We start from the raw sequence: 22,500 nt of genomic DNA on the forward strand, positions 1-22,500 counted from the left end.
TTCTGCATTGTGGTGGAGCAGACTTTTACAGCCTCCGTCCAGCTGCACAGCACAATCAGCTGCCACGTCAGGCCTCCCCTCGCTCTGCTCCGGTGTACAAAACCCTATTGTGTTTTCCCTGAGATAAGCAGGGAGTGAAGGAGGGAGCGAGGGTGAGCGGCTCCTGTGGTAGGCACCGGGCCTATCTCGTCCATCTCCTCCCAGGGACACGCTGGCATCCCCAAAGGCGGCGCCGCCGAGAGCCCGGCTGCCCTGCCGGCCACCTCCTGTACGCGCGGGAGAGGCAGATTTATGTCAGGGAAACTCAATCTCTCCCCTACTGAACTCCCGTCCCCCCCCCCCCCCCCCCCCCCCGAGCGCCCGGCGCAGGGAGAGAAAGTTTCCGTTTGGAGGGGCTGCTGATGTTTTGACAGGACATGGAGGCTCAGTGCTCCGTTTCTCTTTCTGCTAGCTGGAACGTGAAGCCAGTGATTTCTGTTTCTCTTGATGTTCTCATGTACAGTATGTGCAGCATCAGTGTTTGATATTTGATACCAGTGGCCCTACTTTATTTGGAATTGTGTGGGATCGACTCCCACGGATCGCTTTGAGCAGAGATGTGACACTTGGAGAGAAGAGCAAAAAGGAGGAGGTCGCGTAAACACATTCACACATAAATACTCACTCACATGTTAACACATTTCAAGCCAATATTCACACAGTTTCATTTTTAGGATGCCTTGCTAATGCTCTTTTAACTTTTTAACATTCGCCAGATTTCTTTTTTTGTCCAGACTACAAGTGGAAAAAAAAAAAAAGCTGTGAAAAAGTTGAGACTTTATAAACTAAACAGATGCTGTGAAGAAGTTGTAAAGCCAACATTCAGAGTCTTCCTATCCATACTTATTAGAATTCAAAGAGTCAACAATGTAGTGTCGGTTTACATAATGCATGAAACACAGAATGTGACATCTCCTTGTATTCATAGCTTTAATATTTCATGCCTCGGAGGCACACCTGAGAGGTGAACATACGAGTAAATCAAAACTTAATGTGGAACACGCAATATGCTGAAACGGTGAAGTCAGGAGGAGGAGGAGGAGGAGGAATTAGTGCATCAAGGAAGACAGTCACATAGTAAAACATTCAACTGCAGTCACTTGTTATTTTAAACTTTCTAAATCAAGAGCTAATCCGTCACTGCATAAATAGTCTGCCCTACATTTCATCCTCAGGTATATTGCAATAACAATGCAACACAAAGGCGCCGCGTGAATCCTCCCAAAAACATCTGAAAGATGTCTCACCAACACAAACTCTGTGTGTGTGTGTGTGTGTGTGTGTGTGACAGAGAGAGAGAGAGAGAGAGAGAGAGAGAGAGAGAGAGAGCAGGACCCAGGGCATGTGTGTTCAGTGTGACGTGGCAGCCCCCTGCCCGGTTCAAACACGGCGTTGGCTGTGCAGGCAGTCTCATTGTCAGGCTTGGCTTGCCGGCGGTCCACGCTGCGCCTGGCGCCCCGTGGAGGGGGAAGGAAGGAGCACAGCGGGGCGAGGGCTGCCTCCAACACCTCTCCCACCGAGCCAAAGGCCCTCTGCTGGGGCTGCCAGCACCACAACACGTGGGGATGCCATCACAGCTTTAAACAGTCACACACAAGCACATGCACATGTGTGCACGTGTGCACACACACACACACACACACACACACACACACACACACACACACACACACACACACACACACACACACACACACACAAACTCTGCTGAAAAGTAATAAATTAAAATAACAAAGCTGGCATACTAACGATTATATAATAAATAAATGTTCCCAGGTTCGGCCATATCCCATTGGGGCACCTTCTATTGATGAGTGTCAATCACCCCAGTCTCACTCCACATTGTGTAATACCTACATTTGTCCACAGCTCAAAAACTTGCAGAAAACTGCTTTAAAAATGTAACGTGGCAATGTTTCATCAGCCAATTCTTTTCTACAGTCAGATTCCAGGTTATGTGACTGTTGAGTTACTACTGAATAAAAAACATGGTGGATTTCCCTTCTATTTATGGTGGAAATTGTTATATCTTAAGATAACTTGTGGCTTTAGCTTCGTTTTTGTAGCTTTTATAGGAACAAATGTTCAATTTATTCTCATAGTATCCATTTGGTGTATTTATATGAGCCATACTTTTTCATTCCGGTACATTCTTCCAGCTCTTTCGACAAACCAAGGTTGCTTTCCTGGTTGCCATGCCGTTGCTACAGTTGCTATCAAATACGTTGGATTGTTTCATTACATTTGAAAGACTTTGTTATGTTTCGAAAATCAAACATAAGTCAATATTTAGCATACAACATAGTCAACATAGTTTTCTGTGGTTGAAACAGCAACCACACGAAACCATTTTCCTTGTTTTTGAAAAAGTGTGTTTTTCTCAATTTTAGGATTTGTTAATCCTCCTCTGTTCGTTGGTAACTCTCACTACCAACATTTAGTTTTTATTAAATCCAATCTTTTTCTACTTCTATCACTTTGACTTTACGGATAAAGAGGTTGCTTGCTTCCTGGTGGATCCCAATCAATACCAGATGCATTATGATCTGTGTTGTTTGCTTCTTCTGTTGGTGATCTTAATGTTTTGGCTGGTCAGTGTGTCTGAAGATTGTACTCGGTTCGAGTGATATAAGTTAAAAACAACGATTTTAGAGCACTCAATTATTTGGAAGAACAGATAATTTGAAAGAACTAATTTGGGGAAATACTGATTAGGAGTTATTCATGTTTAAAAAGCTAATTTGTAATTTGTAACATTTATTTTGAGCAATTAACGAAACCTCCTTCGACGTTTCTGCAGGGAATTTTCAAAAGCATTCATCTGTGTTGATTCACTATTTTATTAGTAATGAAAAACATTTTCCTAAGAATGCAGCAAACTTGAAAACACAAGAAAACCAAAAGTGACAGGTGTCAACTCGAGTGTTGTTGGAATTATACAAATCTAACATGTGATTACAACACCAGTGGGAAGCACAGGGGTTGTAGCTATAAACCTTTGCATGCGCGTGTGACTGCTTTGTGAGATGTTAAAGATGAGAGGGGATGAAAATTGGATTAAATTGTGTGTGGCGGCTCACTGTAGGGAGGTAATTAGGGACAAACATTGAGACGCGGAGTCTGATCTCTCCTGCTGGAGGTTAAGTGAAATAGGAGCTGCGAGTCCCAGGGTCCCGGTGGCACAGTGATTAGAATTTCCTAATGTGGGGGCTAATGGGATGTCAGCCGGGAGCAGAACCCCTACACAGAAACACTCATGACAACAAGTGGTCAAAGATCAAGCCTGATTAAAGAGATAGTAAAGAGAAACAGGAACACAGTGTCAGTGTTGATGAAGAAGAAGAAGAGGAATTGAATTGAATGGCATTTATTGTCATTGTAACAGGTACAACGAAATTACATGGAAGTTTGGGGGAAAGAAGGACAACAAGAAGTGAGGAGAGGAGGAAAAAAGACAGATTACAGAAGAAGAAGAGGAAGAAGAAGAAGAAGAAGAAGAAGAAGAAGAGGAAGAAGAAGAAGAAGAGGAAGAGGAAGAAGAAGAAGAAGAAGAAGAAGAAGAGGAAGAGGAAGAAGAAGAAGAAGAAGAAGAAGAAGAAGAAGAAGAAGAAGAAGAAGAAGAAGAAGAGAAGAAGAAGAAGAAGAAGAAGAAGAAGAAGAGGAAGAAGAAGAAGAAGAAGAAGAAGAAGAAGAAGAAGAAGAAGAAGAAGAAGAAGAAGAAGAAGAAGAAGAAGAAGAAGAAGAAGAAGAAGAAGAAGAAGAAGAAGAAGAAGAAGAAGAAGAAGAAGAAGAAGAAGAAGAAGAAGAAGAAGAAGAAGAAGAAGAAGAAGAAGGCATCTTCAGGTTCAGATCACTTTGAAATACAAAGTGATAAAGTGGGACATCAGACCTTCTGGACTTGTGACGTGAAAACAGCTTGTCAATGTTTCCACTTGGAAGTCTATTGGTTCATCATCAGGTTCAACCATTCAGAAGACCTGAGAAAGTTTTAATACATTTCTTCTGTTAGAGTTTGATCTACTTGAGCTTTTCTTGAATAAAACTGGGCTCAGACTTGGTTTTGCACGCTGAATGAATAATGGGAAGCGCTGAGGATGCACATGCACAATGACACAGCTTTCATGCGTTGGCCTTTCACTAATATAAAATGTGTTGATACATGAGGAATTCATGCTGCAATATAATGTACAATGCAATATGATTTTGAGTGAATGAATCTCAGCAGAGATGCTGCTGATACTGTGGATTCCCCCAGCGGCCTCCCTGTTACTGTATTCGGCCTGTAATGCTCCATCAGGTTTGCTACTTGCTCCATGGGATTGTTTCCAGCAGATCGTTGTAGTGTGCACATGCTACATGAAACCTCGTTGAATGTCACTCGCAGTATTACTAACATGTTTCCTACAGGATGCTAGTAAATCAGGCGTGCTGTGTGTCTTTCTATATTCTTCTACAATCTCTTTCTTCATGTCTGTAGTTTTCCCTCAGCTTGTTTGATTTCTTTGTGTTTGCTCACTCCGGGCCCAGCTGGAATATTTGATCAACCTCTTGTGAGGATTAGCTGGAATTCCTAGTTGCCGTTTGCAAAAGGCTTCATGGCTGAAATAACAATAGCAGCGCGACTTGACTGCCCCCCCCCCCCCCCGATGATGAAACAACAGGGGAAACAAAAGCAGCCCCCAGAGCTACAGATGTTGGCTTGAAGCTGTTTGTTGTGTGGAGGTGTGTGAGGGAGCGGTGCTGTTTCTTTGTGTCTTTGTGTGTGTGTGTGTGTGTGTGTGTGTGTGCACGTGCGTGTGTGTGTGTGTGTGTGTGCGTGCGAGCGTACAGTACATGTGTTGGCCTGCATGTGTGTCAGAAGCGTGGCCCCGTGGCTGTGAGGAACCCAGCTGGGAGGAAGAGCGAGCGCATTCATCCCGGCTCCCGGGGGCCGGGGGCCACACAGGTACCCGACGAGGGGATGAAAGGCGGCGCTGCAGATGTCACCCGCTGGGGTTCAGTGGCCCAGCCAGCAAATGTCATGTTTGGCAGCTGGCACACCACTGCTCTCTCACCAGTTGTTGGCAGAGGCGTCTTCTAAAGGATGCTGGAGTGGGATGTGAGCACCGGGGGCGCCCTAATGGGAGCAACATTAAAGAGAGTGTCTGGCTTCTGTCTGTCATAGAACATTAACCTTGTCCTGTTCCCTGCTTCTCCCAGGCAGCTGATGCATTCTCTCTCTCTCTCTCTCTCTCTCTCTCTCTCTCTCCCACATATGTGCACATGTGTGTATTCCTGCACACGGAGCATTTCTCCCACGAGAATGCCATCTTTTCACTCGCGCCCTTTTTCTGTTTGTAGGTCAGTTTCGACAGAACGCAATAAGTCTGATTAAATCCATAAGACAAGAAGATAAATCTAAGCCTGTCTTTCTCCATAAAGGTGGAGGATTTGATCACGATTGCACTTTTCAAAAGCAATCGTCATCTCCACTTTAACCTTCCGCAATGCGTTCTTTGGTTTGCTCAACACATGGCTGCTCAGTGTCAGAGGTCACATGACCAGCCTGAGGTCTGCGGACCCTCCCGCTGTCCCACAACTTAGCTCTGCTCAGAAACACCACCTGCTGTGACTAAATGCCACGCATGACAGCACATCCAGATGCACATGGGAGACATACACTGAACCCTTTGTGTGACGCTTTGTCGGCGCCGCTGCAAGATAAAAGTAAAGTGTTTCTACAGTGCTTGAATGGGGCAACATGTTCAGGGCTGCTGATGCTATCTGCACTCTCGGGGAATGATTAAGTGTGTGCAATAGAACAGGGTGGTGTCTAGTTTTTCCTTGTAGTCACACAGTAATTGCAGTTGGCATTGATGATACTGTTCCAGTTGTTGGACTTTGTGTTAATGGTCACCAGGGTCTGTACACGAACGTCCCATTTGTAAATGCTAAAGGAAAGCATAAGGAAAGGTCAGCTGTTCACTGCAGCATTGTTATCTAACAACACGTCAGTCCTTCCATACACACTGGTGTGTGGATGTGCACGTGTGTGTCTGTGTGTGTGTGTGTGTGAGATCATCTTTGTGATGACTTTGTGTCAGGTCACTAATAGGAAACATATACATTGCAGTGTTTGTAAAGAGGGCTGGATCAGCGGGTTCACTTACTCATCAGACTACGTTCTAACATTTCCACTGGTTTCACTCTGGCCGGAGGAATAGCAGTGTCTTACCAATGATTTATGTTCTACTACATCTGTGAATTATTTATTGCGATTGCAACGACAGCTGGGCTATATTCTCTGCAGTTTCATACTCGTATATGATACCTTTCAAAAAGCTTGCACAATAAAACCGACATTTTTAGGTTCATGCTTGAATATAATAACTCTGAACCCTGAGTTGGTCATGTTATGTATAATTTTATTCTTTACCACTTTGTGGCATTTGAATGACCACAAAAGGAAAGTGGAACTTCTTAAACTATCTCTAAAAAAGATTAGATAAGTGAGCTAGCAACAATTTTCATATCAGGGGTATATAGAGGGATTGTTGGCTACGTCACCGGGATGTGGTGGTCATTGATTCACTGACGCAAAACCCAACTCTCTTTGATAAAGTGATAAGAAAACAAAAATAATGAACAACTGCGTCAACTTCAACAAAGGTGTAATTCTTAAATTCTATAAAATAGCCTTCAATCATTTTAATATCATTTGCTCAATGGGCGTTAACAATATTTAGCATCATGTGTCTTAGCAAGTCGACCTGGATCTGAAGTTTCTGTGTGGGGACTTTTTGTTTTGTCCACCCATATGAAGCTTTTCTCTGATGTCCAAAGACAAAGTTGTTCAGTGAATTGGTGACTGCAGGTGTACATGTGTGGTCGGTTGTGTTTGACATTCACTTCATCATCCAGGTCGTGGTCAAGTTTAGTCAGTCCAGATGAGCCTGGGACCCAGCGTTCATCCTGAGGAAATGTTTGTTCCTGACACATTGGCTGAAACGGATTGTTTTTTTCTATTCTCACTGTGTGTCACTGACTCTGCGGTCAGGTGGAAGCCTTGAAGGTCACCTGGTTTCCAGGAAGTCTCTCAGATGAGAGGTGAAGTATTCCAAATCAACAAGTCCAGTTACCATTTCTGACAACAATCTGGGGTGTTGGGTTATTGTCCGTCTGCCTGTGGCAGCCTTCGTTGGTTTGTCACCACCCCAGTGTCAGCACAGACAAATCCAGGCCTCTTCATCTAAACCCACTTTATCAAAATTGTAAATCAAATTTGGTCTCATTTTTGTTGCAAATGGCTCAGACAGCAACACCTAAAGTACAAGCACATAGAAAGTGTAAATACATGTGTCTGAGAAGCAAACGGTCAAAAACACACTGTAAACAGCAGGTGCTTCACCTGCATCAATAACTGGATGGTGTTTCTAGAAAGACGTGTTGATCTAGAAATAGTCTTGATCAGGTTCACTTTGGAGTATTTCCTTTGGTCAGAGATTTTCCTTTTATTTTAATGGATACATTGTTTGGTACAATCTAGAATTTGTATCAAATCATTTGTGTCATTAATAATTAAATTCCAGTTAATATTAAGATCATGCTATCATTGCATTATCTATTTCAACTGAGTACATTAAAATGTGGATTTATATAACATGACCTTCATATTTGAAACGACTATTATCTTTCCTTTATATTAGATGACAACCAGCAGGTATCTGTCATGTCCTTGTTGTTTTTATAAGAGATAAAGAAGAAGGAGCTTCAGCTTGTTATGATGACTTCAGCTGTAACCAGACATACATTCCGTTTATAATGTGTCAGTGGTTCCAAACATTCAATCATTGGTATGTTTCATCTGCCTCATTATACAAACATCTTCCTATCAGGAAAAACAACAGCGATGCTACAGACGACTTGGGAACAAACCCACCAGATACCGACTGCAATACTGTGACGTCTTCTCAAACAAAATACTTGCCAAATATCTTGAATAACGTTGCATTAGATTTAAAACTCATCCAGCATGTTGAGTGTCAATCCTGGTTTGGGGTCAAGATTGATCCCAAATATACTGATTACAATCGGCTCTTCTGTTTTCCTCAGATATTACTGTAGTTTGTCACTGAGTGTACACACACACACCCACACACACACACACACACACACGTGCCAAGGGACAAATGACACCCAGGGGATTTGGATGCATGCAATTAAGATTATGATCAATGACAAGTCAATCATGTGAGCCTGTTCGCCTCTCCCTTCCCCAACTCAGCAATTATTCTCCAGCTGGCGGGGTCTGCCCCGAACCATTGGAGGGGACATTATACTCCCTCTTTTTCTGTCATTGCCTTTTCCGGGCACCTCCACCCCTCTTCCTCCTGCTCCACCATCACCATCTATCCAATCCTCCGCAGCAGTTTGTTTCTCCCACCACCTCGCCTCCTCCTCCTGCTTGTCATCTATGAGGAGCAGGTTTCTCTGTCAGTCACATCTGACCGCTCGTGGCCCGTCACGATTAGCCCCCTGGCCCTGCAGCCTTCACGTTCCATGTAAGGTCAAAAACCCCGTCAAACAGCAAACAGACAGACGAACTTTCATGTTCGGCTCATTTCAACTTAAAAAGCTTGAAACCTGCAGCTTTAAACAGCCCTTTATTTAACAACAGCTCAAATACAATAATTTCACCAAATTGGACAAAACGTCTCTAAGAATGAAACATGGCTACATTTTATCTGCCTATTCTTTTCTTGTCTGCAGGCAGACTTCAGGTCATGTGACTGCCCAGTGATTACCCACGTGAAGACAACATATGGTGGACACACCTTCTGTTTTCAGTGGAAATTGCTGTATTTAAAGAAAGCTTGTGACAAATGTTCACTTTACCTTCATAGTATTCATTCAGAGAACAAGAAGATGAAGGAATCATCCTAGACCTTCAAAGAAGGAGTATGCGGGACAACCTCGTCTTCACGGGACTTCCAGAACGGGAGGAGGAAATCACGGAAACATCACTGCGAGGATTCATGCAGGAGCACTTGAAGCTTCCTGTGGACACCGTGAATAAGATCACCTTCACCAACGTCCACCGCCTGGGAGGGAGACGACAGGACAACCAGCGCCCGCGGCCCATCGTCGCTAAGTTTGAACACTTCAAGCAGAAAGAACTGGTGAAGAGCAGCGGCAGGAAACTACGAGGGACGAGCTTCAGCGTGAACGACCAGTTTCCGAAGGAGATCTTAGACGCCATCGCTTGTTGTTTCCTGTGAGGAAGAAGCTCACCGATCATGAGCCGTCATCACAGTGGACAGGCTCTACGTCAACGACCAGCTGTACCGGGACCCCGCCGTCACCCCCTGCTCTACTGATGGTCCTCACAAATGAGCATTAACCCCTCCAACACAAACACACACACACACACACACACACACACACATCACAGGCCCAGATAAGTATCTAACAGCAACATTCATAAGCATCATGATTGATTAAATAAGGCGAAAGTAATTAGTATTACATTGTTAAAATACACGATGCTTGCAATGTTATTATGGTGTTAATCATCTTGAACTTGCACTGTACACGCTGGCATATTTGTATGTGTATATATATATATATATATATATATATATATGACTTTAAAAAAAACACACAAAAAAACGAAGCAGGCACTCCTAACGTCACCTATGAGTTTGGGATTGTCCTACTTTGGGTTTTAGTTTCCTACTTTCTATTTCTATATCCCCTCCATTGTTTCAATAGTAACGCTTTTCCACTGTTTTAACCACATTAAGACCACGACACCACAATCCAGCTGTCATGAGATCACACACTCATTTATCAGCAGACACACGTTTAAATAACCAGTTAGAATTAGGAACCTTAAAAACACACACGCACACACACCCACACACACACACACACATTAGAAAACCCACCTAGAATATTAGTGTAGCTGGAAACATGTTCAGATTTGTCACCTGGAATGGGCCCACAAACAAAACGACCAAAAGTTTTCAAACACCTGGATAAACTACAGGCAGACATTGTCTTATTGCAAGAGACACACACACCTTCCACAGGACATCACAAATTGATCTCACCACAATTACCTCACACATACTGGCGTAGCTATATTAACCAGTAATAAAAAAAAACCAATTCTCTCATAAAGACACAACCATAGACCCAGAGGGAAGATTTATAATTATTCATATCTCTCTTCAGAACATAGAAATGTGTATCGCAAACATCTATGGCCCAAATGTTGATGACCCCTCCTCCTATCACAACTTCTTCACCACCCTCTCAACACACTCTGACAAAACACTTATAGTTAGAGGAGACCTCAACATAGCCCTTAATCCACAATGGACAGAGTTAGTAAAGCACAAACACCAGACACTGGGAATCCCCAGATAGAATCCAGCAGTACATGAGTGACTCTGGTCTTTGTGACGCTTGGCGCACCTTTCATCCTCCTCTTAAAGAGTACACCTTCTACTCAGCAGTGCACCAGTCCTATTCACGCTTAGATTACTTTCTGGTGAGTAAATCACTGATTAAAGACACAACGGACACACAGATTCACCCCGTCACTACCAGTGACCATGACCTGTCACTATGACGTCACTACCAGTGACCATGACCTGTCACTATGACGTCACTATCAGTGACCATGACCTGTCACTATGACGTCACTACCAGTGACCATGACCTGTCACTATGACGTCACTATCAGTGACCGTGACCTGTCACTATGACGCCACTACCAGTGACCATGACCTGTCACTATGACGTCACTACCAGTGACCGTGACCTGTCACTATGACGTCACTATCAGTGACCGTGACCTGTCACTATGATGTCACTACCAGTGACCATGACCTGTCACTATGACGTCACTACCAGTGACCATGACCTGTCACTATGACGTCACTACCAGTGAGCATGACCTGTCACTATGACGTCACTATCAGTGACCGTGACCTGTCACTATCACGTCACTACCAGTGACCATGACCTGTCACTATGACGTCACTATCAGTGACCATGACCTGTCACTATGACGTCACTATCAGTGACCATGACCTGTCACTATGACGTCACTACCAGTGACCATGACCTGTCACTATGACGTCACTATCAGTGACCATGACCTGTCACTATGACGTCACTACCAGTGACCATGACCTGTCACTATGACGTCACTATCAGTGACCATGACCTGTCACTATGACGTCACTACCAGTGACCGTGACCTGTCACTATGACGTCACTACCAGTGACCATGACCTGTCACTATGATGTCACTATGAGTGACCATGACCTGTCACTATGACGTCACTACCAGTGACCATGACCTGTCACTATGACGTCACTATCAGTGACCATGACCTGTCACTATGACGTCACTACCAGTGACCATGACCTGTCACTATGATGTCACTATGAGTGACCATGACCTGTCACTATGACGTCACTACCAGTGACCGTGACCTGTCACTATGACGTCACTATCAGTGACCGTGACCTGTCACTATGACGTCACTACCAGTGACCGTGACCTGTCACTATGACGTCACTATGAGTGACCGTGACCTGTCACTATGACGCCACTACCAGTGACCGTGACCTGTCACTATGACGTCACTACCAGTGATCGTGACCTGTCACTATGACGTCACTACCAGTGACCATGACCTGTCACTATGACGTCACTACCAGTGACCGTGACCTGTCACTATGACGTCACTACCAGTGACCGTGACCTGTCACTATGACGTCACTACCAGTGACCGTGACCTGTCACTATGACGCCACTACCAGTGACCGTGACCTGTCACTGTGACGTCACTACCAGTGACCGTGACCTGTCACTATGACGCCACTACCAGTGACCGTGACCTGTCACTGTGACGTCACTACCAGTGACCATGACCTGTCACTATGACGTCACTATCAGTGACCGTGACCTGTCGCTATGACGTCACTACCAGTGACCGTGACCTGTCACTATGACGTCACTACCAGTGACCGTGACCTGTCACTATGACGTCACTACCAGTGACCGTGACCTGTCACTATGACGTCACTATCAGTGACCGTGACCTGTCACTATGACGTCACTACCAGTGACCGTGACCTGTCACTATGACGTCACTACCAGTGACCATGACCTGTCACTATGACGTCACTACCAGTGACCATGACCTGTCACTATGACGTCACTAATAGAACAATCACCCCTCCTAGTAGACAATGGAGATTTAACTCTTCACTGCTCAAGGATCTAGACACATCAAATGCTCCACTAAAACCAGGGAACATCAAATACCTCAGCATTAACATCTCAGCCAAGCTGTCAGACTTGGTGCACATAAACTACACACCCGTTATTAAAACAATAGAAGAGGACCTCACCCGATGGAGGACACTTCCTATATCACTTATGGGGAGAGTAGCAACAATTAAAATGATGGTCCTGCCTAAAATTAACTACATCTTTTCAATTATTCCAACAAAACCACCAAAAACATGGTTTAATATGCTGGATTCCCATATCTCAAGATTCTTATGGAAAACTAAACCATTACGTATAAGTTTAAAAACACTACAGAACACCAAGGATAATATTATCTTATTATCTTATATGTCGTCATTTCCTGTCTAACAGTGGAGGAAGCCTAAGAGTGGAGCTCTTGCAGCCAGACCTCTCTTGTTCCAAGGCACGTTCTGTAATTGAGCATCGTGGGGTGGAACAGGTTTTCACCGGGTACGATTTTAAAGTTGTGGATGGTACGGAAAGAATCCATGAATGCCGGGTACGATTTACCGCTACCCATCCGCTGAGGTACCCGGCACCGTGGAACGGGTCTGCTGATTGGGCATGACAATCGTCGCAAGTGACGATCAAATTTGAACGAATCGTTCAAAACCGCCAGTCACTTTACTGAACGGTGACTCACGAGTTATCACGTTCATTAACTCCTTCACTGAGTCATTCTTCCTCCAGCCATCCAGCTGCAGAGAGGAAAACATAAACATCACTGTTGTGCTGCTGCTAGTCTCACTCCAACTGCATAAATATATCATATTTACACTGTAGTAGTCCTGTGGGAAAAGCAACTACAATGCTACTGCTGATAGATGCTAAGCACAGCAGCTACCAGCTCCTTAAGGTCACATGAGTCAGCTCGTAGGTGGAGTTCAGCCCGACTCAACTCGTTTCACTGGTTCAGCTCGAATGCCCGTGTAGGATTTTCAATAAAACCTTTCTCTGTCCACCGGAGCTTATGGCTGACGCGTGTTTTAAAAAAGTGTGTCCTCCACAGTGGTCTCTCTTTTACATTATTTATTCGCCAAAAAATACAAAAAGACAAGCACATGTACCACACGAAATTCCACGATCAAAAACACCGTTCGTACACGGTCCAAACATGGTGAGAAAATCCGTGAGCTCCTCTCCACAAGTCATCCACATCGCTTCGCTCCTAAAACTCCTGAGCCTCAAAACAAAACTTAACACCTTTAAGCTACAGGCTCTTTTTTTTATCCACCACACAAATAATTATGAGATCATAACATGAAAGATCAACGTTCGTGTGCAACATCAATAATGAAAATATTAATATTTTACAACTTAAATTAACATTTTTAAATACAATTAAATAATGAAACTAATATAAATCCAAAATGTACTGTACCATGAACTGAAATGACCATGAAATACTTAACAACTAATATGGCACCTATAGCCCAAGTCAGCTTGCTTCACACATACAGTATCCTCGACAGTAACCTCGGTAGCATGCTTTTTAATGCTGATGCTCATGCTAGGCAAGTTAGCTTAGCTGAGTAGAATGTGAGATAAGACCAGACGCCGAGTCAGGGACACCTGGGGAGTAACCTGTGTGATTTTCAGGTAGATTGTAGGTGTTAGCATAGCATGCTAATTAACATACTAACAAGTTTGTTCAATTGAGCTGAATTTTGGAGGGTGGCCTAATGGGGGCGAGGATCATGGCTCACTAGCTAATGAGCTGGGTCCCGCTAAGCTAGTTAGCTTAGCATGTTAGCATGTGAGATAACACCAGATTTCAGGTCAGCGACACCTGGAAAGCATCCTCTATGATTTTCAGTTAGATTTGCAGGTGTTAGCATAGCATGCTAATTAGCATGCTCACAAGTTTGTTCAATTGAGCTGAAATATGGAGGGTGGCCTAATGAGGGGGATCAAGGATCACTAGCTAATTAGCTGGTTCCCACGCACTTTTGACCCCCCCGGGCAGCAGGTGGCATGCACAATAACATTTCCTGTGGGAATTTTCTAGTTTCAGTTACTACTGTTGTGGGTGTAGTCACTTTGAAAAAGCTGTTAATTTTGTTGACTAGTTGGAGCTGTGAGGACTGTACACAGACAACAGCAGGAGAGGAGCTGCACCTGTCCTCTTCGCTGTTTTGTTCTTCCTTTATTGGCAGCCTGAACATGCTGCATTTCACAGTTTCTCAGGTACATTTGCTACTGAGCAACCAACTGCACTGAATAATAGTGCTCTGTGTAGTTGTGTATGTTGAAGAGAGACATGCGCTCAGCTCTGCCCATTATTCATAATAGAAAGGCTGGCGAGCTGGCCAGCAGACCCGTCGCTCCCGTGATATCTGAGAGCAGATAAAGGAGGCAGGTGTGAGGAGGAAATTAATGTAAATCCATCAGTCTTCAATTAGAGCTCTGCTCACACCCAAAATAAAGACTCCATCTCACACCAATAGGACCCCCGTTTTATTCACATCCCAACCCCACTTGCAGCAGCCGGAGCATGTGAGCACTCAGGAGCTGTATGTGAGATTTAATGATGAGAGAGCACGGGATGTGTGATATGTGCAGGTGTGAGGCGCTATTCAGCAGCCATGGCGTACACGGTTGTCCATTAGGCTCTCAGTGTGAGGCCCAGCTAATTCTGTGTGCCTGGAGGTGCAGGGCAGAGGCTCTCTGCAGACTGAGGGCTGAGGGACGGACTGCAGTTTAACCTAATTTGGTTCTAATTACAAAGACAGGAAGTCCACCTGCCACACATACGGCAGATTTCTCCTCCCGAGAAGGCTGGAGAGACGAGGGGAGGACAGGTTTCAGACGGTTGTCTTGTATTGTGTTCTTCCGTGTGGGGTAGGAACACAAGGCGGTTGGACTACTTTCAATATCATTCAGAAGAGCATTTTCAAAGAATTTTAGAAGGTTTTATTCATATGAAAATAAATAGATAGATAGATAGATAGATAGATAGATAGATAGATAGATAGATAGATAGATAGATAGATAATTATCATCCCCAAAGGGAAATTGTTTTGTTGCAGCAATCTGGCACATACGAATATTATAAAAAACAATAGAATAGTAATAAAAGTAAATAATAAAAATATAAAAATATCTGGGTATAAGACATAAAGTAAAGCACAGAACGGAACATGGGCACTTAGAAATAAGCAGGAGATAAAAGCAAGATAAATAAATAGATAATATAAGTATCAATGTAATTTAGTCCAGGTGGTGATTGAGGCTCTGACGAAGGTGGAAGAGTTAAAAAGTCTTATTGCCGTGGGGAGGAACGATTTCCTGTAACGTTCCTTAGAGCAGCGTGTTCAATCAGTCTGTTGCTGAAGCTGCTCTTCAGCTGGTCCAGTGTCTTGTGGAGGGGGGGGGGGCGGCGGGGAGGGGGGGGGGGGATTGTCCATGATTGTCCTCCACCACCTCCTCCAGGGTGACAAGCTTGGAGCATGACAACAAAATTACTATTGCAGGCAAAAACTAAACTGAGGTGTAGCTCCTGGTTGGTGATTTGGGTTAATGTACGTTGTTTATTTTTAATTTATTTTATTATTTGCTTGGTTTTATCTGAAACTTTTAGCATCATGCTACTCATGTCATTGATTCAGGAACCAGTTTCAAACATCAGGCTTGCTGTTTTAGTGTGGAGGCAACTGTTCATTGAATATAACAAATGGTATTTTCACTTTTTTAGTGACAGAAAAAAAACTTAGATATAACGTACTCAAACATTTGGAGTTCCTAGTTTTATGGAGAACCCATGTCGTCACAGGAAGAATGTTTAAACTTCACACAGAGGCCATAAACCAAAAATCCAGTTCAGGTCGAAGCAATGACTCCTGTACCACCATGCCAGGCCACTACGAAAAATGTGAAACCAAAAATAACGAAAATTACATGCTCTGAATGCTTTGTGTTGGTTTAGCTTTGTTTAAGTCGACCCCACTGTTTGTATCTCAACATCTGTTTCATATTAAAGAATGAGTGAAAGATAAAACTAAGCACTGACTTATTTCTCAATTGAATTGGAACATAATTGAAAATAATAGTCACTCATGATGATAAAAGAGATCATCATCAAACTTTAAATGATCTCTCACCTGGAAGCCTTCCCACGTTACTCCAAGGTCTGACGGCCCCAACATACTGTGCGATTTTCGTGATTTTACACCATATCTATGGTCTTGGCTCTAAATCTTGGGTCCTACCTCACACTGTGGGAACGGATAGAGGACGGTCATTGTCATGGTCTTGCGACCAAACAAAATCAGTGATAGCATTCATTAGCTTCATTGCTCCCCTCTGATGGAAGCTGGACCTGCTATTGGGTTAAAATGTTGAGTGACAGTATCATCAGCCAATCAGATTGCGATGTGTTATTGACAGACCGCCTTCGGGACAGCAACTTGTCAAGCACTGGTCTTGCTGTCGTCATCGAAATGAGCTTGTCTGATTGGCCCATGGGCAGGTGGTGGTGAGGCTCTGTTATTATCTGCTACTCTGGAGTGATGGAGGCTGATTTAACAGCAAGATCGATGATACGATAGCGGACCTGCTTCTGGGACTTTTTCAATTGTGAGTAGAAGAAAACATACCAGAAATGATGAGCTAATTCAGACCAACCAAGGCTTTGTGCAGCATTTTACAGCAGGATGGATTTAATCTGCAAGTGATGGTGATGCTAGTTTTTTTTTTTTTTATTTCTCTGGATTAGATTGCTGCTGTTGGCATTTGCTGCTGTTTTTTGATTGTAAAGTGATGTTTGCCATACAATCGTGCACACAGACAGACAAGCATGCATGCATGACAGTAGTCTATGAGACACGAACTGAAACGCCACCACATGCTACTGTTTGTTGGTAAAAAAAAAAAAAAAGAAAAAAAAAGATTGTAACAGTAAATGCTAAAGTAAAATACGAAGCTAAGCAGTACTTAGTACTTGCTCCCTTGGCAAAGTTGGTATCCCAAGTCAGCCTCTCTTTCCAAGCCAAGTCCATATTCTCCTCCTCCTTCTCTTTTGAGGATTTCTCTCCAAACACATCAATGCCACAACAGCGATGGTGCTGTTCATTATTCTCGCACAATCGCATCAACTGTTGTAGGCGGCAATTCAGCTCGCGTTTTCATCGCGCAATCTGCACACAGCCAACTTCATGTTGTGGCCTACGTTTATTAGATTGGTGTGTTACAATGTGGCAAGCTGTGAACTAATGAGATTGTTAAGGTCATACAGTCCACAGGAGCCTTTATCTGTTCGATTTGACCCTAAAGAGCAACACGTAGGCCGCGGTTCCACCACACTTTCTGTGCCGGGACGTCGCGGGCCAGTTGGAGCGGGGCCGGTTTTTTGCGTAGCCCCACTGAAGAAGGTGTGGATGGTACGGAACACCGGGTATGAATTTCTGCTTCCCCTCCGTTGAGGTACAGAGCACAGAGGAACGGGTCTGTGAGGAGTGACGGCACAGTCGTCTGCTGGTTAATAGTGACCATCATCACTCTGGACTTGCCCGCAATATTTCATTATTTCATCTGCCGTAAACCCACCTGCTGTTTACATACAGCGCTTTGCACTCACTGGTTGTTTTGTTAACTGGGTTTATTGAAACGTCGGTGTACAACACAACATCGCGGGAACAGGAGGAGGAGATTCAACAGGAGCTGGACTCTGCTGTTCGCAATGAGAAAGTTTAAGCTGAATCACAGAGAATGACTCGGACAGCCTCAGGCCGCTTCTGTGTTCTTTGCCAGACGTGTCTACAAATCGTTCACAACCCCGCCTACATTTTTACCGTACTTTCTGCCGCGCGACCAAGTGACAGAGTTGCTTTACCGTACCGTAACCTCCCACTCTGCCCCGCTCCGCCACGTACTGCGGGGATGGAACCGTGGCTATACATCGCTGTCTCTGGTCTCAGGTTGGATTTATGGAGCTTTACAACCTTCAAAGCCTGCTGGGATTTTCACCTGTTTGGCCTTATCAGCTGAGCAGATCGTCCAGCAGTGTTAATGGCAGGGTCTGGCATCGTAAAGCTCCCAACAAGGGAGCTGATTGTTCTGTTAATGTGTTACTTCCTGTTGGAGTCACTTCTCCTGAATGGAGCAGTGTAGAAATGCCACCCACCCCCACTGCCACCCCCTCAATCAGAGGTATTGTAGGCCCTCCAAGGGTTTCACTTCGCTGGAAAGTCGATGGATGAGATGAATTTCACTAAAGCAGTTTCTGCGATCTGATACCTGGTTGAAAGACCTTAGTGGTCCAAATCCAACTGAAGGAATTCACACAGAGGGTTTGATACCCACAAGTCCAACGACCATATCTCAGACCCATTTATCCCTCAGATGAACTTGTGCTTGCAGATCGGTTCTTTATTGAGGCAATGTTTTTCTTGAAGGCTCTCACAGAAGTGGAAGGCCAGTTTACTTCACTTATTATTAATATTTGAGACGTTGCCCCTCACCACCACACATGTCTATCCATGCAGTGATCAGCAAAGCACCTTGTGGCGTCTGCACACTTCCACCAAGTGTCTGGACTAATCGCTGAGCATAACATTAATCCACAACTGGTCAGGCTGCTGTGTTGTTGACACCAAACAGGCCTAATGGTGACAGTAGGGACTCCTGTGAGTCTGTTCTGGATTGTCTCTCTTGCAAACTTTGACTACAAATTTCTAAAAAGGAAAAAACTGTCTTTGGGTCTTCAGTGTGGGAAATATGGGGGAGGGCATGGTCTTCTTGGGATGTCCACTCAGCAGGCTGGCTCTGATGTCCACCATCATAAGGAACCGAACTGAACCTTCAGTTTGCAGACAGTAGTCGAGGCGACGTGTGGGCTGAAGTGGGTTAAACTTACTATTTTGCCTCGGTCCCCTCCACAGCTGTCAACCATAAAAAGCCAACTCACCAAACCCCAAAGAAGACATTCAAAAAGGAAATCTTTGCAGTGAAGATTCGGAAATGTCTAATAGACTTGTCCTGCTGGCTGCACATCCCACAAATGCAATAGAAATAATCCGACTATCCAGTTGTATACGATTTTTGTCAAGAAACAGTGCAGCAGCGACCAAATAGTTTTCCAAACAAAAGTCGTTGCGGGCCAAAAGGTTTTATTCTAAATAGTCATGCTCACGTTTGTATGGAAGAGTATTGGGGCCACTGAAGAAAAAAAAAATTGGGAGGCTAAAAAAAAACCCCAAACCTTCATGGCACTTCAGAAAAAGTCAAAAATCAAAGTTGAGATTTTTTGTTTTCACGGGGAGATGTCGGTGCCTCACCCCATCATTTGCCCATGGATGTGAAATTACATTAAACTACTTAATTCTGTCTATATAGGGTTGCTTACTGCTTATAGACATGTGATTTTAAACAGGATCTCCTTGATTAATAACACATTTCATAAGCACCCTGGGATCCATGCCTTTGTCCTTCGTACTTGACAAACTTCCATGACCGAACAACGCTGCAGCTGCACTGTGCCTGATCATCCTGATATTGACGACTGCACTGTTTATGAGCCAAATCCTGTCCTGAAGCAATTAAAAAAAAAAAAAAAAATCTCGACTTTGATTTTCCACTTTTTCTGGAGTGCATGAAGATTTTTTTATTTTTTTTTACCTCCCAAAAAAAATTTTGACTTTGATTTTCGGCTTTTTCTGGAGTGCGTGAAGATTTTAAAAAAAAATTTTTACCTCCCAAAAAAAATTTTTACTTTGATTTTCGGCTTTTTCTGAAGTGTATGAAGGTTTTATTTTTATTTATTTTTTTAGCCTCTGAATTTTTTTTTTTTCAGTGGCCCAAATACTCTTCCGTACATTTGCCATGTTATTAAGACACGAACTCTTTATCTTCGTTTGTGATGAAAAACAGCTCTGGTGTGAGTGCTAATGCAGTTTGGCTTGTGAGCGTCAGTGGTGACTGTTGCCACTAAGAAATTCTCCATAGCTTATTTCCTCCCACTTTGGGATTTACAACTTTGATCTCAAGGTATTAAAGTCAATAGTATCCAAACAGGGTGTGGACTGCAGCAGGGGCTTATGGGCTTTATACCCTGCTCTATATGCAGGGAGCTATCTCAGGCCAGGCAGAGGCAGCGTGCATGTAGGTGGGAGATGGCGAAGTAGAGAGACACAGGGAGGAAGAAAGAGAGAGAGCGTGAGACAAAACAGAGACAGAGACAATTTGGCTGATGGTGTGAGAAGCAGGTCAACGCCTTGGCAGAGGAAGTGCTGTGTTGCTATGGCAATATGCCTTTTTAACCACCCAGGAGTCACGGGCCAGGGCAGCACCACTGGTGTGAGCGTTGTTCAAGAGGCAGCGGAGATCAGGGCCTTAATCAGTCAGCACTGATACAAGGGTGGAGAGTGGGAATAGCGCCGGAGGCTTCTTGGAACAGGAACATCAGTGCACATGCACATCCAGACGTCCTCACACACGAGGAGCGTTTGAAGCACACACAAATTGAATAATAATCAAGCAGGGTTTGTAATTTGTGTGTGTCCTGTAATCAAGTACCAATCTTTGTTAATATGGAAAGAATTTAAAGACACCAGCAATACGAGCGCAATGCATCATCATGGAAGACTCATCTCCCTGGTTAAGGAGATAACTAAGTTGCTCATGTTATTCAATGTGCACAAATGCTGTCGGCATTCTGCAAAGCTGAGGAAAAAATCTTGTGTAGTGTGCCCAGTGTGCATCTTTCCCCTCCAAGGCTCTGAAAGTCTGAAGAGGAAATCTATCCTGAAGTTACGTTATGAAACTTAATAACTGACTGACCATCTGATTCACACCCTATCTGTCCAAGACGTGGCACATATTTATTTCCAGCGAGTGATCGCATCAAATTTGTCCTGTTTTTAACTTTGTTAGAAAAAACATGCTTGGCGGATGTACGGCACACACTGGTGGCTGCAGGGAGCCAAAAGCACTTTATTTATGTTTGGATGGCAGTGGGCGCGCAGTTCTGCTTGGCACAGACAGTGTGCTGTGGTCTTTGGCACCTCTTCGCATCCATCCTGTCCCCCTGACATACACTCCCCCCATCTCAATTGGGCCTCTGTAGTGTCTTGTGTATGTGTGTATATATGCATTTGCACGTGTTTGGAGCTGCGCATGTATGCCGTGTCCTTCTGTTTACATGTTCTTTGAACTGCAGTTAGGATTTTTTTTCCCACCCTGAATATCACAGAGAAACGACAGACAGCAGCAAAGCCTTCTATCCATTTTTCATTGAGTTCTGCAAGCTCCTTTAATTTGGCGTGAGAAGTTTTTCAGAACGTGGTTTTTGAAAATAAAACTAATCTCCGGAGCCCCTGAGGTCATGGGACTACAATACTTGAAGTTCCAACCAGAAAATAACACCGCACTAGGATGAATACGTCTTTTACTTTGCTACTTGAAACTTGTTTGAGACGTCACATGCAGGGCACGAGTGACTCATGTGGTAATACCAGCCAAGTGCAAACTCTAATCTTTCCCCAGCTTTGCTTATGCAGGAGCGAGCACTCTGCCAGGGCATCCACTGGGCACAACCGCTCGACAAACTCAAAGTTACAAGGTCGGTGTACATCTGCTGCCGGCAAATCTTCAAGTAAGCAAATATCCCCACATCTCTACCCCGACAATCTCATTTATTATTTTTCTCCACCTTTCCAGAGCTTTTCACATTACCTCGGGGAACCATCTGACCCCTGCTCCGTGTATAAATATATCATTTATATCTCACATATTTATAAACCGAAGCCAAGCCAGCCACCTTAAAAGGAAGCGGGGCCTTTTTCCTTGTGCCGGAGCTGCGCGGAGTCTGTTGAGGCTCAAAGCCGAGAGTCACAGCCTGGGTTTCCTCAGTGCAGAGCAGCCGCTGCTGCACCGGGGATTGTGGTCCGGCAGGCCGGCCGGCCGGCCGCGGCCAGATAACGCCTGATACTGGGACTAATTTGGTCATGTGCAGCGCTGCCGGATGACGAGGGGCTGATAAAGAAAACATGGCTGATAGACAGCTGTGCTGCTGCAGAAGGATGTGAACTCTTCAAATCTTGGCCAGTGGATTTCAAGTGTCACGAGTCCGCCTGTCAGTCCGTCCCTCCGTCCAAAGCCGCTTGTCCAGCTCAGGAATTAACCATTAATTATCTGACAAGAATTCTTTGCTG

Source organism: Blennius ocellaris (genome assembly GCF_963422515.1).
Source record: "Blennius ocellaris genome assembly, chromosome: 17".
Taxonomy (NCBI): domain Eukaryota; kingdom Metazoa; phylum Chordata; class Actinopteri; order Blenniiformes; family Blenniidae; genus Blennius; species Blennius ocellaris.